General features: G+C 41.9%; 1 protein-coding gene across 1 annotated transcript in view; it reads right to left on the minus strand.

Annotated features, from left to right (window-relative positions):
* The window catches only part of mef2cb (myocyte enhancer factor 2cb), a 425,410-nt gene extending 413,769 nt beyond the window's left edge, over window positions 1–11,641 (minus strand). The window contains exon 1 of the mRNA XM_072516239.1: window positions 11,620–11,641. The gene's annotated coding sequence lies outside the window, so the exon portion shown is untranslated. The remainder of the gene's footprint in view (window positions 1–11,619) is intronic.
* Between the last annotated feature and the right edge of the window lie 6,355 nt (window positions 11,642–17,996).

The raw sequence follows: 17,996 nt of genomic DNA on the forward strand, positions 1-17,996 counted from the left end.
CCGCCTTGCTAAAATCCATGTACACAACATCCACTGCATTACCTTCATCAACCCTTCTTGTCCCTTCCTCAAATAATTCAATCAAACCTATGAGGCAAGTCCTTCCTTTGACAAATTCATGCTGACTATTCCTGACTAGTCCATGCCTTTCTATGTGATAGTTAATTCTATCTCTCAGGATTGATTCTACTAATTTCCTTATCACCAATGTAAGACTAACTGGCCTGTTATTGTTTGGCATTTCCTTCGATCCTTTTTTAAACAATGGAACCACATTTGCATTTCTCCTGTACCTCCTGTGTTTAGTGAGGATTGTAAAATCATCCTCAGCGCATCTGCTATCTCCTCCCTGACCTTCTTCAGCAGTCCCGGAAACAATCCATCTGGCCCTGGCAACTTATCAACTTTCAAGGATTCCAACTCTTCATATACTTCCTCTCTCTTTATGACTATCTTGTCCAATATCTCACAGCTTTCCTCCTGCATCATCAATTTCCTTTGTAAACACGGAGACAAAATATTCATTTAAAGCCCTTCCCACAGCCTCTGCATCTACACACAAGTTCCCTTCTTCATCTCTGAGAGGTCCCATTTTTCCTTAACTAACCATTTACCATTAATATATTGGGAAAACATCTTTGGGTTTTGTTTAACTTTACTTGCTAATGTTTTTTCATGCCTTCTCTTTGATTTCCTTATTTCCTTTTTTACTTTGTCCCTGCACATCCTATACTTGTCTAGGTTATCTGCAGTGCTTAGTTCTTTGTGCCTATCGTACGCTTTCTTTTTCTGTTTGATCTTCTCCTGTATTTCTCCAGACAACCACAGGGAGGATGTTAGATTTGGCAGCATCACTCTTATTTTTGGAGGGGACATGTCTACTTTCTACATTTAAGATCTCGCTTTTCAGTGCTTCCCACCGGTTTTCCACTGATTTATCCTCTAGCAGTTCTCATTTCTGCAAAATTTGCCTCCCCAGGTCAAGATTTTTATTTCTACATTATCTCTGTCCTTTTCCATGGTAATACTAAATCTAATTGAATTGTGATCACTATCCCCGATATGGTCGCCAGCTGTGACTTCACCCACTTGCCCTTCGTCGTTACCCAAGACTAAGTCTGGAGTTTCATCTCCTCCCGTTTGGGTTTGTCACTAATTCGTCGAAAAGAAATTCCTGGACACAGTGCATGAATGTTTCTCCCTCAGTTTCCCTTGTATTGTTTGAATCCCAGTTGATATTGGGATAATTAAAGTCTTCTACTATTATTGCCCTCTTGTTCTTATAGGCAGAAATTTGCCTGCATTTCCGTTCTTCTATCACCGCCCTTTCACAATTTGGGGTCTGTAGTAAACTCCCAATAGTGTGACTGCCCCTTTTTTTATTTCTAAGCTGAACCCTAAAAGCCTTGTTTGTTGACCCGTTTAGCATATCATCCCTTCTTCCCAACTGGAATTGATTCTTTAACCATTAGTGCTACTCACCATCTTTTTTTATCTCCCACTCTAATGTGTCTGAAGACTCTATTGCCAGGTATATTGAGCTGCCAATGGTCCCCCTCCTTTAGATAGGCTCCCATTATAGTAATGACATCCGGCTGCCATGTGTCTACCTGTGCCTTTAACCTTGTATTTAACACTCCTTGCATTGAAGTAAAAACAGTTTAACCCCATAATTTCCCCTTGCTGGACACTTTTTAAACTTTGATTCTCCTGTAATCCCAAATCTATCACGACATCTTCTACATCACTAGTTAATGTTCTATCTCCATTTTCCTGATCGAAATTTGACCAATCTGATCTTAATCGTGGGATCCAATTGTTTTAGGTTTTCCAATATTTAGCTGTTCACTCAGTACTGGATGCCAGACCATCAGTCTGTCAGTTTAGAGGCAGTGGATAAGTTGAGAAATATGGTGACAAAATAGAGCTGGCTGTCATCTGCGTAAAGGTAAATACTGATGAGTTTTCACATGATGCTGAGAGGCAGCATGTCGATGAGAAACAGGAGGATAGCTCATTGTGGGACACAAGAGATAATCGTGCATATGATGGAAGAGAAGCCATAGCAGGTGATTCTCCGGCTCTGATTGGATAGTAATAATAGAACAATGTCAGTGTAGTCCCACACAGCAGTGGATAACAGTGGAGCGAAATTGGAGGAGAACGATGTGGTCAACCGTGTCAAAGGCACAGTCTGGTCAAGAAGGATGATGGAGCATGTTTAAACTTTGTCACATTCATATGGGATGGAACTTATCACTTTGATAAGAGCCTTTTCAGTACAATGGCAGAGATGGAAGCCTGATTGGAAGAATTTAAGCGAGGAGTTGCAAACTATGCTTGCAGGTCATCTGGATTGGAGAATTTCGATTTCTGGTCTATGTTCACTGGAACTTTGCGATTGTGAAATTATCCCATAGGTACTAGGAAGAAGAGCTGGGAAATAAAGCTCCAGTGGAAGCAAATCCCAACCTGGATTTCTCACTTGTGTGATTCTAATTCCCAAACCATCCCAGGCCACTGGAGGTAGTTTCTTCTTCAGAAGCTGTGCCACCAGTTTTTCACTAGTTCTGATTTTTGATTTATTATCCATCATGTGTAACATAATACTGCAAGACAAAAGTGATTCAGAGCATTTGAGTGCCGAGACATGCATGACATTTTTCAAATTTACAATGTTCTCATACTTCACGATACAGAGGTTGATGACCATGTAACACTGTGGCAGGCAAAGATCAATTTCTGTCTTATTCATCACCACCCAGTTCCAAATACCCCCTCACCCACCTTTAAGGTGGACTTGGAAGAGGAAACCGAGGTCTAGTCTGAAGAATACAATGACCATGAGACTGGAAATTTGGGCAAAGTCAGAGGCATATCCTGGTAATGGGTAATATCCCAGCAAAGGAGCACTTACATTGCACAAAAGCAAAACATTCAGGCTTCCAAGCATGTTTCACTTGACAAACATCCCATTCACAAGCTTATAATTTGTTATTCTTGCTCAACTGATGATTTGTAATCCAAGCCCAGGCAGATTGGTTCTTCAGGTGAATTAGTTCCAGAATTCTTTCCTGGTATATGCAAAGTTTTGTCAGTTTCCTGCTGTTTGTACACTTACTTATAAGCCAAAGGTATACAGTATCTAAGCTGGGTGAGTGTAATGCCGAGCACAGCAGATGTCTGAATGGGGGAAAGTTAAGAATAGAGGGAATAGAAGAACAAATACAATTTTTCCTGCTGTTACCTGCAGTATCAGCTATGTTAGCATAACAATTTTCTGAAAACAGTGCTAGGGAAAATGATCGCATTATCATTTTCTGTGCTAGCAAACCATTGCAATCTTTATAAGAGGTGTGCCAGTACAATGCTTCAATGCACTTTACAATGGGGCTGTAAGAAGAATGTTAAACATCTTCATTCAGTTTCGATTTCAGCTGCGTCATCAATATAGGCAGCTGGCGAAAGATCAGTACATCCTCCAACACTCAGAGTAAGACCAATATCAGCAAAGTATTAGGAATAATAACCGATTCCCCCTCTTTCAGTCCAAGGCAAGGAGAAAAGAAGACATTTAAAAAAAAAGATATTGTCAGATAAGGGGTCAAAAATTGAAAGCACTTGACTCGATTTTCATCACACATCGTCCTATCCTTTTCTCTAATAAGGGCATAAACATTGTGACTATTGTTCTTGCTTTTCAATCTACTAAAGCAGAGCATACTTCTCTTTCCTCTTTCATTTTAAATTAATCTGACAGATAATTATGATGCAGAACAGCTTACAATTAAGAACTCGATAGAAACAAAAACAGAAAATGGAAATCTGTTTATGACAATCAGCATAACATAAATTCCTTATTTTTCTCAGCATCTGGGTGGGTTGCCTTCCAGGTTGCTGAAGGAAGAAAGGGTTGAAATTGTGGAGGTTTTGTAGCCACAGTCTTCCAATTCTGTTTAGAGGTGGATATGGTGACAGAGCACTGGAGGATTGCAAATGTTCCACCCAGTGTGAAAAAAGGGATAGGATAAACTCAGCAAGCAGAAGACAGTCATGTGGTGAGAATTTAAAAGCAAAACTGTTAGGAAAATAAAGGTAGTTTTAAGGGAATTCGATTTGTATTGGCAAACATTGGAAATAAGGCATGGTCTTAAGTGGGTTTAATTTAATGTTTCTGTGCCTGGAAAGATAAAATCTATAGTTAGATTCATGCTGGACAAAGGTGTTTGTATGTGTGGGGATTGGTTAAGTTCCAGTTGTGATTTTATTGTGTAAAAAAATAAAGGTCACAAGCAAATCATGTGGGTGTTGCTTAGCAACGGGGACCTGGTACAGTAGAGAAGCTTTTAAGTGTAGCTAATTTGATTGTAGTTGGAGATAGGAAGTGAGAGACAAGGGGCGGGATTCTCCGGCCACCCGCCAGGCCGGAGAATCGGAGGGGGACGGCTGTGAATCCCGCTCCGGCACCGGCTGCCAGATTCTCCGACGCCAATTTTTCGGCGGGGGCGGGAATCGCGCCACGCCGGTCGGGGGCTGTTGCCGATTCTCCGGCCTGCGATGTGCTGATTGGCCGCCTGTTTTCGGCGGATCCCGCCGGCGTGAAATACAGCAGGTCCGTACCGGCGGGACCTGGCTCTGTGGAGTCCTCGGTGGGGGGGGGGGGGGAGGGAGGGGAGGGGGGGGGGGAGTGCAGGGGGTGGGGAGTGCGGGGGGGGGATATGGCCCCGGGGGGGACCCCACGGTGGCCTGGCCCGCGATCGGGGCCCATCCAAGACAAAGCAACTGGCTTGATCAGAATCCCATCCAGCACCTTAAACATTCATTCCCTCCACCACTCTTGGTGAGGGGCAAACATCCTGCTTCAAGCCAATTTCTGTTTCTCCTATTATGTGATACTTCGTAAGTCTATATAGTATTGCCATCCCAGACCAAGTCTGGATGGTATGTGGCTTAGAGGGGAACCTTCAGGTGTTGGTGTTCCAATGCATCTGTTGCCCTTGGCCTTCTAGGTTGTAGGGGTCATGGGTTTGGAGGATTCTGACAAAACAGGTTTGGCAAGCAGCTGTACTGCATCTTTTATATGGCACACACTGCTGTCACTGTGCATCAGTGGTGGAGGGAATGAATGTTTAAGGTGCTGGATGGGATTCTGATCAAGCCAGTTGCTTTGTCTTGGATGGTGTCAAGCTTGTCAAGATGCCTTAAAGAACAAAGAACAATGCAGCACAGGAACAGGCCCTTCCACCCCCAAGTCTGTACCGGTCATGATACCAATCTTTGCCGAAACCCTCAGCACTTCCTTGTGCCGTCTCCCTCTATACCCATCCTATCCATGTGTTTGAGTGCTTTTGATGCTGCAGCCAATATTACATCCCTCTCATGACTTGTGCCTTGCACAATATGGACAGACTTAGGGGTGTCAGGAGGTGAGTTACTTGTCATAGAATTCCCAACCTCATGCCTGCCCTTGTAGCCACAGCATTTATATGGTTAGTCCAGTTCAGTTTCTGGTCAATGGTAACCTCCAAGATGTTGAGAGTGGGACATTCAACGATGATAATGCCATTGAATGATTAGCAGAGATGGTCTTGTTGGAGATGGTCGTTGCCTGGTACTTGTGTGGTGCCAATGTTACTTTTGTCACTTATCAGTCCAAACCTAAATATTATCCAGGTCTTTCTGCACATGGACGTGGACTACTTCAGCACCTGAGAAGTTGTGTATGGGACTAATTAGCAGCAATTATCAGCGAACATCGCTATTTCTCTTTTCATGGTGGAGGGAAGATCACTAATGAAACAGGTGAAAATGGTTGCGCCTAGGACAATACCCCAAGGAGCTCCTGTACCGATATTCTGGGGCTGAGATGATTGACTTCCAACAACCACAACCATGCTCCTTTGTGCTTGTTATGGTTCCTCTCAGTGGAGAGGTTTCCTCCTGATTCCCATTGACTGTAATTTACTTTGGGTTCCTAGATGCTACACATAGTCAAACACTGCCTTAATATTAAGGGCAGTCACTCTCACTTCACCTCTTGAGTTCAGTTCTATTACGTGTGTTTAAACTAAGACTGTAATGAGGTCAGGAGCTGAGTGGCGCTGTTAGAAATGAAAACGAGCATCAGTGAGTAAGTTATTGCTGAATAAGTGCCTCTTGATAGCACTGTCAATGACACCTTCCATCACTTTACTGGTCAGTGAGAGTGGATCGAAGGCACAGTAATTGGCAAGATTTGATTTGTCCTGGTTTTTGTGGTCATGACATACCTGGGCAATTTTTAACATTGTCAGCTAGATGCCATTTTTAAGGAGTGGAACGCATAAAGTAGTGATAAATGGTTGACTGGAAAAAAGTATAGAATGATAGGGCTATATGTAAAGAGCAGGACAGTGGAAATAGTTGGATAGCTACCAAAGAACCAGTACAGGCAAAATAGGATCAATAGCCTCCTTTTGCATTGTACGATTCACTTTGGCTCGATAAAATAACATAGTAATGGTGTTACCTCAGCTCAGTTTATGGTACTATAACCTCTGAATGAAAGGCTGTGGGTTCACCTCATGCTACATTTTGAACATGACCTCTAGGCTGATGCAGATGTTAAATGAGATGTTAAATTGAGGCCCTCCCTGTTCAGATTGATGTAAAGGATTCCATGGCTATATTTGAAGAAGAACAGAGAGTTCTTCCTTCAACCAAAATCACCATAAATTAATGATCTGGTTATTTGTTCACATATTGTTTGCTGTACACAAAATTAGATGTTGCATTTGCCTGCATAAGAATGCTAAAGTAGAATCGCCATAGGCTGCTTTCTCCTTTAAGGGGGAGACCTGACTGGGGGTGATTTAACCTGAGGAAGATAATGCAAGGGGGAAAGGTAGGCCTTGATGAATAACCTCAGTTGGCTCAGGGATTGAACCCATGCTGTTCACTTTGCTCTGCATCATAAACCAGCTGTCTAGCCAACTGAGCTAAACCAGCCCCATAAAAATGGCTAATTCACACTGACAGAACCCATTTATGAAGCACTTTGGGAGATCTTAGGGTGTGATAAGGCAGTATATAATTCTAAATTCAGCGGCTTCCAAAACAGCTGTCAGAAAACAAAAAATAAGACTTTTCTTTGAATTCCACAACAAGATTTCTAAGTGTTTAAGTCGTTGTTACTGCAACTTTGATACTGAAAACTAGCAATGCCTCAGGTTTCCAGGAATTGTTAGAGTACCCAATTATTTTTTTCCAATTAAGGGGCAATTTAACTTCCCCCCCAGCCCCCTTCACCAACACTCCGACTCCCTCCCTCTCCACTACCCTCCTTTCCCCTCTCTCCCCACCATCCCCCTTCCTTTTCCTTCTGTTGGTACAGCGGCTAGGGTATCTGGTCTCTCCAGCGCAAAGTTAAGTGCTTGTACCATTTGTTTTTTGTAGGAACGTGTTGTGAACTGTTTTAATAATCAGAGTATCCACCCCCCCTTCCCCGTACATTGGTACTGAGGGGAAGGTACCCTGTTTTTCCAACACAAAATTAGTGTTTGTACCGTTTGGCCTTGTATATATTTTTTACTGTTTTAACAAAAAGATATGGCCAATCAACCTAGCCTGCACATCTTTGTGTTGTGGGGTGAAACCTATGCAAACACGGGGAGAATGTGCTCCACACGGACAGTGACCCAGGGCTGGGATTGAACCTGGGACCTCGGCGCCGTGAGGCAGTGCTAACCACTGCACCATCGTGCTGCCCCCAGGAATTTGTTTTTCATGGTGCTAAGCAGCACAAATTATGGTTGCTGCTATGGATAAAAATGTGAATAAACTCTGTTCAAAAATGTGAAGTAATGTATCTTGATGGTATTAACTGATATGGTAAACTATGCCTTAATCACATAGTTAAAATCTGTTTGAGACTTTTAATGAAGTGCATTCCATCTTTGGTTCAAATCAATGTAGCAACAAAGGATATTGAAATTTTCATGCTTTCATCTGTTGATTTTTGAAGAGAAATCCCACCTTGTTTTGTCTTATAACCAAATGGGTGCATTATTATACCTCTTTGTAGGAGTCATCGAGTCATAGAGTCATAGAAAAGGCCCTTCGGCCCATTGAGTCTGCATCGGTCAAAAACAACCATCTACTAATCCCATTTCCCTGCACTTGGCCCATAGCATTGTATGCCTATCTAAATATTTCTCACATGTTTTGAGGGTCTCTGTCTCCACCACCCTTTCAGGCAGCAAGTTCCAAACTCCCACCACTATCTGGGTAAAAATGTTTTCCCTCACCTCCCCTCTAAACTTCCTGCCCCTTACCTTAAATCTGTGCCCCTTGTTATTGATCCCTTTACCAAGGAGAAAAGTTTATTTCTGTCTACTCTGTCTATGCCAGACATAATTTTATACATCTTAATCATATTGTCCATCAGTCTCTTCTGCGCCAAGGAAAGCATCCCCAGTCTATCCAATCTCTCTTCATTACTAAAACTCTCCAGCACAGGCAACGTCCTGGAAAATCTCCTCTGCACCCTGTCCAGTGCTACCTCATCCCTCCTATAATGTGGATTCCAGAACCGCACACAATACTCTCGCTGAGCCCTAACCATCGTTCTGTACAGTTCTAGTATAATCTCCCTGCTCTTAAACTCTATGCCTCGGCTGCAAGTATACCATTTGCCTTCTTAACCACTGTATTCACCTGCTCTGCTATCTTAAGGCACCGTGTGTGCTTGCACACCAAGGTCCCTCTGATCCTCGGTGCTTCCCAGAGTCCTGCCACTTATCATGTATTCCCTTGCCTCGTTTGTCCTGCCCAAGTGCATCAGCTCACACTTATCCAGATTGAATTCCTTTTGCCCTAATCGGGTACTCACTCCACAAGCAAAATTTTATTTTGGCATAATAATCCAATTATTTCTTCCTGCTATTTTTCAATCCCCCTTTCCTTCCAAGGTGGAGTCTGAGAAAAACTTTTTTTGCTTCCCCATTTTTGCATATTATATTTCAGTCAGAGGCAGCTTTAACAACAAATTCACAATGATTGCTTTGTGTTTTCTCTTTCTCCAATGCACCTTTTACATTTCACAGACCTTTTCCACTGAACTAAGGAGATATGCCATTCTCCCAAAACTCAACCTATGCCTTTCAATACATAAGATCATAAGATTTAGGAACAGAGGTAGGGTCATTCGGCCTATTGAGCCTGTTCCGACATTCAATGAGATCCTGGCTGATTTCTATAATTCAGTAGCTAAATTCATATGAGAGGTAGTTTTGCTGGATTGTTCCCTGTGAATGCAGGAAATACTCAACAGATCATATATCTTCTGTATTTTCAGGTATTAGATCTCAGCTGAAGCGATGGCAATTGTACTAAAATCAGCCCAATATCCCTGAGCTAATTTAAAGTCGCCTTATATCGCTCTTCAGTAACATTTGGTGGAAGTGCATGAGCATGAATCCTAATGAACACAAACCTGTACATAGGTGTGATGATATCATGGCAATATCAATGTCCAGCCACACACAAAAAGAACATTGATGGAAACAATGTTAATGAAACTGTCTTTGTGTATGGTTTAACACCTCCAAGAAAAGAGATGTAAGAGGAAGAAATCAAATGGGAAAACTGGAGAAAAAATGTATGAACTAAACATTTTGGTTCAGAGATTGCCAAACTAGTGCTGGGCTAGGTTTATGGACTGTACCATTGTAAATGAAATTGAAATGCATTGTGAGCATATGACCATTAACAGACAAGCATCTTTGCAAAATGGTCTTGACCTACTGGATTTAGCGGCTTCGTCACACTCGGCTTGGTGTCGGGACAAAGCCATTGAACCTCTCGCGAGATTTGTGGTTAGAAACATCTCGCGAGGTTTAACAAAATCTGCGAGGCGTTGCAATCTGGATCTTGCCCCCACTGGGTGTCGTCCAGATCTGCCATTAGGCTGATTCAAATATGCAGTTGCAGGATTCTCACAGTGCCCAGGACATAACGGTCGCACATGGGAGACCTCGCCAGAGCGCCGTTTAGTAGTGATTTCCACAAGCATGGCACCAGTCGTAATGGCACCTGGGGGGGTCTCCCTGGCCATTAGAGACCTCTGTGTGGTCGGGGACAAGGCAAGGGTGCACCCTGTCACTTTCTCTGGCACCTGGGTACCTTGGGGGGGGTCTAAAATGGGGGATGGGGGGGAAGATCGGAGCAGCCAGACAAAATGCTGCCCCAATCTGTGAGGAGCCTTCCTGCTGGGCTTGCGAGCAGGAAAATACTCAATGCAGCCTCGGCAGAGAGAAACTCCCCGAGGCCAAAATAAACGGCAAAGTGACGTTTAGTGAGATGCTTCTTGCCGCTGCAGCCACCGAGAAACATACCGTTAAACGCATCCAAAACCAGACAAGATTTATTTCTGTTGAATCTCACCCCCTATCTCTGGATCTGACTCCAGTTCCAGTTCCTCTCCTCAAGTAAGCGATATTGGTTCAGATCACTAACCAAATCTTCAGCAAATGCATTTCTCTCTTAAAACAATTACTGGTGTATGCATTTTTGTAAATGCATTTCTCTCTTAAAACAATTACATGGGGGCATCACAGTGGTGCAGTGGTTAGCACTGCTGCCTCATGGCACCAAGGACCCGCGTTCGATCCAGGCCCAGGGTCACTGTCTGTGTGGAGTTTGCACATTCTCCCCATGTCTGTGTGGGTCTCACCGCCACAACTCAAAGATGTGTAGGGTAGGTGGATTGGCCACACTAAATTGGCCCTTAATTGGAAAAATCAAAACATTAAAAAAACTATTACTGCTCTATGCTTAGTGACAATATCATTACTTTCTAACAATTATACCCAATCCACGAGCCACATTTATAAGGTTGCATATGTTGATGCATTAATATGTTATCAACGGATATGCATTTGATATAGACTGTGACCACCTGCATGGTAAAAATTAAATATAACAGAAATTTTGTTAAAGCCTTAAATATAAGATAAAACATGTATGTCTTGCAGTTCATTGTATTTTTGATGTTTTAGAATTGATCTTCATATTAGTGACAGAGGAAACATTGTTTTAATATATTGTATTTCATATCAATCATTAATCTGATATTGGCAAAGCATATTTCACCACACGATAAAATGTGTTCTGATCAAACCTCAGTTTAAATGGAGGCAATGTATTTTTTAAATGATCAAATTGAAAATAAATGAGATTACCTTTTGATAAAGGGTAGAATGAACAACTTTGGTTGGGTCAGCTGGTTACCAAACGTTCTTGGTTTACATTAAATTAGGTGCTAAATAACACCATTACATCACTAGCAGCTGAAAAGATGGACCAGCATAATTCACATTACTTCTAGGTTTTGTGGCCTTAACCTCCAGATTTTGCAGTATTATATTTAGTGATTTCTTATCTAGCTACACGTTTTAATTTTTAAATGTATTATCTTCTATCAGATCTAGGCTATTTACCGTTGAACCATCATTTTTGTCTGCTTGGATTGCATTATTATTTTGATAAGAATATAAAATATACATTAGATATATGTATACACACACATATATACATATATGTAATATACATATATATATGTATGCTTACACACACACATACCTTTGGTTGTTGCCATTTCCTTGAAAAGATTCTGTACTTTTGGATCAAAGCCAACAGAGGTGTCAAGTTCCATATGCCCTTGTCATCGGCTGCTGTGCTAGTTTTGCAGTACAGGCAGCAGCTGCCAGACAAAATAATCTAAATTCTCACATGTTCCCTTCCTTCAGGAAATAACTGACATTACTGCACAATTCTGCCAGTTAATGGTGCCACACCTTATGTTTATGTGCTGAAAATTGTGCCGTACGTGATTAAAATGTTAACCCTCCATCTTCCATGGCTTTTAATACTACGAGCAGGATTCTGGTGCCGCCATTGTTAAACAACATATTTAAACAGCACACCTTGCATATGTATTTTGGGCTGATCTCACTTAATTTCAATTAAATAATTTTTAAAAAACACTGCTTCCATTTAATCTGAGGTGTAATTGGAACACATGTTGTCTTGCAGTGAAAAATCCTTTGCCAATATCAGATTAATGATTAATATGAAATGCACTATATTAAAGCAATATCGTCTGTGCCATCTATTAATGTTAAAATCCATTCCAAACCATCAAAAATACAATATCTACAAGACACACAGGTTTGATCTTATACTTAAGGCTCTACTAACATTTCAAATATGATCTTAAGCATTTTATCTCACATTATATCTAGTAGTAATGCAAGATTTCAGAGATTGCTACTTATGCCACAGAGAGCTTTTAAAGGAAATATAAATGCTATGAATCATTTAGATCCCATACAATCGAATAACAGCGTCACTAAGGATTCATGATTTAAAAATGTCACATTAAACATATTTTTTGTGGAATTGCATACAACTTTGTGTTGTTATTTTCAGACCTCTGTATGTCATGCACAAAAAAATTGTATTTACCCTGATTCTTTTTTGGCACAAGCTACTAGCAAATGAATGCTTAACATGTTGCTCTAAAATTCAAGCAAAATACTGTGGATGCTCGGAATCTGAAGTAAAACAAAATAATCTGGAAATATTCAGTAGGTCTGGCAGCATCTCTGGAGAGAGAATCAGAGTTAACATTTCAAGTCCAATATGACACTTCTTCAGAACTGAAGTGTGCCATTGAAAGGGGAAGGAGGATGGAAAAACAAATGGGAAGGTCTGGGATAGGATAGCGGGTAGGAGAGGTTAAATGATAAAGATAATAATAATAATCTTTATAAGTGTCACAAGTAGGCTTACATGAACTCTGCAATGAAGTTACTGTGAAAGATGTCTGGAAACTGAAAACAAAGAGAGCGGTAATGTTTGTTGTACAGAGACAAAGCATTTGTCCAGAGTGACTATAAATGCTTGTCTGAAAACAAAAACATGAAAAATAAGATTCAAACCGTCACATAGTTTTTTAAAAAGCATCAAAATGGGGGACGGAGTTCATGGTCTGAAATTGTTGAACTCACTATTGAATCTAGATGGTTGTAAAGTGCCTAGTCGGAAGGTGAGGTGCTGCTCCATGAGCTTGCATTACACTTCACTGAATCATTGCAGCAGGATGAGGATAGAACTGTAAGCATGAGAACAAGATGGTGAGTGAAAATGGCAAGTAACCGGAAGCTTGGGGTCATTCTTGCGGACAGAGTGAAAGTGTTTTGCAAAGCAGTCATCCAATCTGTCTTTTCACAATAGAGGAAACTGCATTGTGAGCAGTTGAGCAGTGAATACTGTATACTAATTGAAATAAGTAGAAGGAAATTGCTGCTTCACCTGGAAGGAGCGTTTGGAGCCTTAGGTGCTGAGAAGAGAGGAGGTAAAAGGACAGGTTTTCCACCTCTTGCATTGCATGGGAAGGTGTTGTGTGAAGGAGACGAGGAATTAGGGGTGATTGAGACATAGGCCATGGTGTCACAAATGAAACAAGGAGGGTATTAATAACTTACATTTACCTGCCAATTTTGGAGAGGATGTTTAGAGGTGGCTGGAGGTGGAGGAAATGGCAGAGGAAACTTTTCGGTGGAGGCTGGAGAGGCTGAATGTGAGCACAAAGGGAACCATGTTGAGGTTCTGGGAGGTAGGAGAAAAGGTGAGAGCAGAAATGTGGGAAATGAGTTGGACACGGTTGAGGGGCCTATCAACCACAGTGGAGAGGAATTCTCACTGTAGGACAGAGGAAGACACAAAGAACAAAGAAAAGTACAGCACAAGAACAGGCCCTTCGGTCCTCCAACCCTGTGCCAACCATGCTGCCCGTCTAAACTAAAACCTTCCGCACTTCCGGGATCCATATCCCTCTATTCCCATCCAATTCATGTATTTGTCAAGATGCCCCTTAAACGTAACTATTGTCCCTGCTTCCACCACCTCCTCTGACAGCGAGTTCCAGGCACCCACTATCCTCTGTGTAAAAAACTTGCCTCGTACATCTCCTCTAAACCTTGCCACTCGCACCTTAAACCTATGCCCCCTAGTAATTGACCCCTCTACCCTGGGAAAAAGCTTCTGACTATCCACTCTGTCTATGCCCCTCATAATTTTGTAGACCTCTACCAGGTCGCCCCTCAACCTCCATCGTTCCAGTGAGAACAACCTGAGTTTATTCAACCTCTCCTCATAGCTAATGCCCTCCATACCAGGCAACATCCTGGTAACTCTCTTCTGCACCCTCTCTAAAGCCTCCACATCCTTCTGGTAGTGTGGCAACCAGAATTGAACACTATTCTCCAAGTGTGGCCGAACTAAGGTTCTATACAGCTGCAACATGACTTGACAATTTTTATACTCAATGCCCCGGCCAATGAAGGCAAGCATGCCATATGCCTTCTTGACTACCTTCTCCACCTGTATTGCCCCTTTCAGTGACCTGTGGACCTGTACACCTCGATCTCTCTGACTGTCAATACAGGGGCTGTTTAGCACAGGGTTAAATTGCTGGCTTTGAAAGCAGACCAAGGCAGGCCAGCAGCACGGTTCAATTCCGGTAACAGCCTCCCTGAACAGGCGCTGGAATGTGGCGACTAGGGGCTTTTCACAGTAACTTCATTTGAAGCCTACTTGTGACAATAAGTGATTTTCATTTTTTCATACTCTTGAGGGTTCTACCATTCACTGTATATTCCCTACCTGCATTAGACCTTCCAAAATGCATTACCTCACATTTGTCCGGATTAAACTCCATCTGCCATCTCGCCGCCTAAGTCTCCAAACGATCTAAATCCTGCTGTATCCTCTGACAGTCCTCATCACTTTCTGCAATTCCACCAACCTTTGTGTCGTCTGCAAACTTACTAATCAGACCAGTTACATTTTCCTCCAAATCATTTATATATACTACGAACAGCAAAGGTCCCAGCACTGATCCCTGCAGAACACCACTAGTCATAGCCCTCCAATCAGAAAAGCACCCTTGCATAGCTACTCTCTGCCTTCTATGACCTAGCCAGTTCTGTATCCATCTTGCCAGCGCACCCCTGATACCATGTGACTTCACCTTTTGTACCAGTCTGCCATGAGGGACCTTGTCAAAAACGTTACTGAAGTCCATATAGACAACATCCACTGCCCTACCTGCATCAATCATCTTTGTGACCTCCTCGAAAAACTCTATCAAGTTAGTGAGACACGACCTCCCCTGCACAAAACCGTGCTGCCTTTTGCTAATACGTCCATTTACTTCCAAATGGGAGTATATCCTGTCTCGAAGAATTCTCTCCAGTAATTTCCCTACCACTGAAGTAAGGCTCACCGGCCTGTAGTTCCCTGGATTATCCTTGCTACCCTTCTTAAACAGAGGAACAACATTGGCTATTCTCCAGTCCTCCGGGACATCACCTGAAGACAGTGAGGATCTAAAGATTTCTGGCCTCAGCAATTTCCTCTCCAGCCTCCTTCAGTATTCTGGGGTAGATCCCATCATGCCCTGGGGACTTATCTACCTTAATATTTTTTAAGACACCCAACACCTCGTCTTTTTGGATCTCAATGTGACCCAGGCTATCTACACACCCTTCTCAGGACTCAACATCTACCAATTTCTTCTCTTTGGTGAATACTGATGCAAAGTATTCATTTAGTACCTCGCCCATTTCCTCTGGCTCCACACATAGATTCCCTCATCTGTCCTTTAGTGGGCCAACCCTTTCCCTGGCTACCCTCTTGCTTTTTATGTACACATCAGAAGCACTACTGTCGGCTATTTTGCTTTAGATGTTTGAAACAAATAAATTAATGCATCCCCTAAAATACATTCTGCCAGGTTATAATTTCAGGGTCAGTGTATCAAACATAAACTGACTCAATGACCACTAAGTCTAACAATACTTGTCACCATAAAGGTTGTATGCAATTTGTGAACTTCTAGCTATAACACTAGAAAATGGCATAGCCTGATTTTGATTATTAATTAGTAATAAATAATAAATTGAACATTGTTTGGTGGATGGAGCAACCGTTAATGTATGGTAAATGTATGCATTTTAAGAACAAGCCCAACTGTCCCATGTTTCATGCTGTGTAGGGAGGAGAAAGCTGATAAAAACAGGAGCCTGTGCTTCATGCTTTAATTGACTCTCATTCTAGTATTCAGCAGGTTAGAGCATTCATTGTCACTGGATTGGAAAGAAAAATTAGAAGCTGGATTTTGTGAACTACATGTATTTTTCTTTTACTTTATGCCACCCCCACCCCCTCTTCCCCCCGCCCTCACTGCACAATTGCTTGTAACATCATACAAATCCAGTTCCCGTGTCATTAATGTAATGTCAGGGGAATGTGGAAGTACGTTTAACATAATTGATGCAGTCCCACAAGTTTAGCTCATTTGTGTTGTTGAACAAAATGGTATCAAATGGAAAAATGTGGTCCTCTTTCAGAGATAGGTGACGTCAATCTGTGTGATGAGTGAAAAGTCTTTAATTTCTTTTCTTTCTGCCTACATTTTCTAGAGCCACGAGAGTGCAACTGCAACGTTTGTCACACTACCAAATGACATTATAAAGAATACTTTTACGATATTAGCAGTCAAAGACAATGAAGATTTCTGCAGTACCTTGCTGCAAACCCCTGCCAGAATTGGCAGATAAATATAGGTTATTAATACCTTCCTTGTCAGTATGTAAAAAAATGAGTGCAGTATTTCCCTTGAAACTGTTAGTTCAAGTTATTCCAATCTAGCACATCTATTTTCTTAGTATTAGAATATGATCCAAGTGGAGTGGTTTGTGTCACAGTAATTATGGGATATTTTTTCTAGCTCCTGGTAATGTTTCTGATGGTTTAACAACATTCGGAAACAGCAGTGCTAGACATGCTGAATAAGGTGGCCATTGTGGATGTAGGTTACCAGTTCCTGATAGGTTTACAATGTCAAAACTGAGTTTCCAAACCTGCTGCAAAATCAAGCTCATTAAACTGGGGCAGATCCAAGTAAATTAACCTGTTTCTGATCACTTAAATGCCCTGTGACATGTTGCTGTAAGTCTAATTCAGAGCTGTCGGTAGCAAGATAAACAGTTCACGAAACACAGTGAGGAGGGCAGCAATATGAATTTTGTCTCTCCTATGGCAACAATCATTCATTTAGATGAAGCACAGCACAAATGACATTTTTAGGCACAGAGGCACAGAACTTACGCGAAATTGCAGGTTAAAATCTACAGGATCTGAAGGCCTTACTGAGGACTGACAGATGAGCAATTATTAAGTACATTGAGGCTCTGCAGACATGTAATTTACAGATGTTTAAAATGGTTGCAAATGACTTTAAAATCTCTGTGTGATTCAGATTCCTGTGTGCCTGTTGCTATTCCATAATGTTTACACTTTTCTATTTCAGTAATCTGATGATGATTTGCTGGCACTACCCAGGGTATATGCCAACATACTCTGCCCACCTACCCTCAAGACATGACTGATTGCTGATCTTGGGAGGCTAGGGCGGTGAGGTTGGCCGGGGGAGGGACGGGGGTGGCGGGGAAGGAGTCATAGCTTCATCTGTTTCAAGAAAACAAGAAATGGAGGACAGCGATTCTAGATTGGGTCTACAAAGATACCAATAAGACATCAGCTATCTGATGCTGCATCATGGCTGTGGCTGTGAGTGTGCTACAGGATCAACTACTCGTTCCATGCTGGAAAGAATGAACTCTATGCTTTGCATAAAGCCCTGCACCAGGACATCTCCATACTCCTTAACATTGACACCAAACTTTCTGGCAGGCTTGCAAATGCACCAAACATTTCATTTTGTACACGCATGAATCTTCTTCTCTTGCATTCCTCATTGATGTCTTTTGGTGAATTCTTTGCACAGAACTTAGTTTTCTTTTTTCATTCTTTCACAGGATGTCACCAGTATTTATTGCCCATCCCTACTTGGCCTTGATAAGGTAGCTGTTAGCTGCCTTCTTAAACCA

This window comes from Scyliorhinus torazame, chromosome 9, assembly GCF_047496885.1.
Source record: "Scyliorhinus torazame isolate Kashiwa2021f chromosome 9, sScyTor2.1, whole genome shotgun sequence".
NCBI classification, from domain to species: domain Eukaryota; kingdom Metazoa; phylum Chordata; class Chondrichthyes; order Carcharhiniformes; family Scyliorhinidae; genus Scyliorhinus; species Scyliorhinus torazame.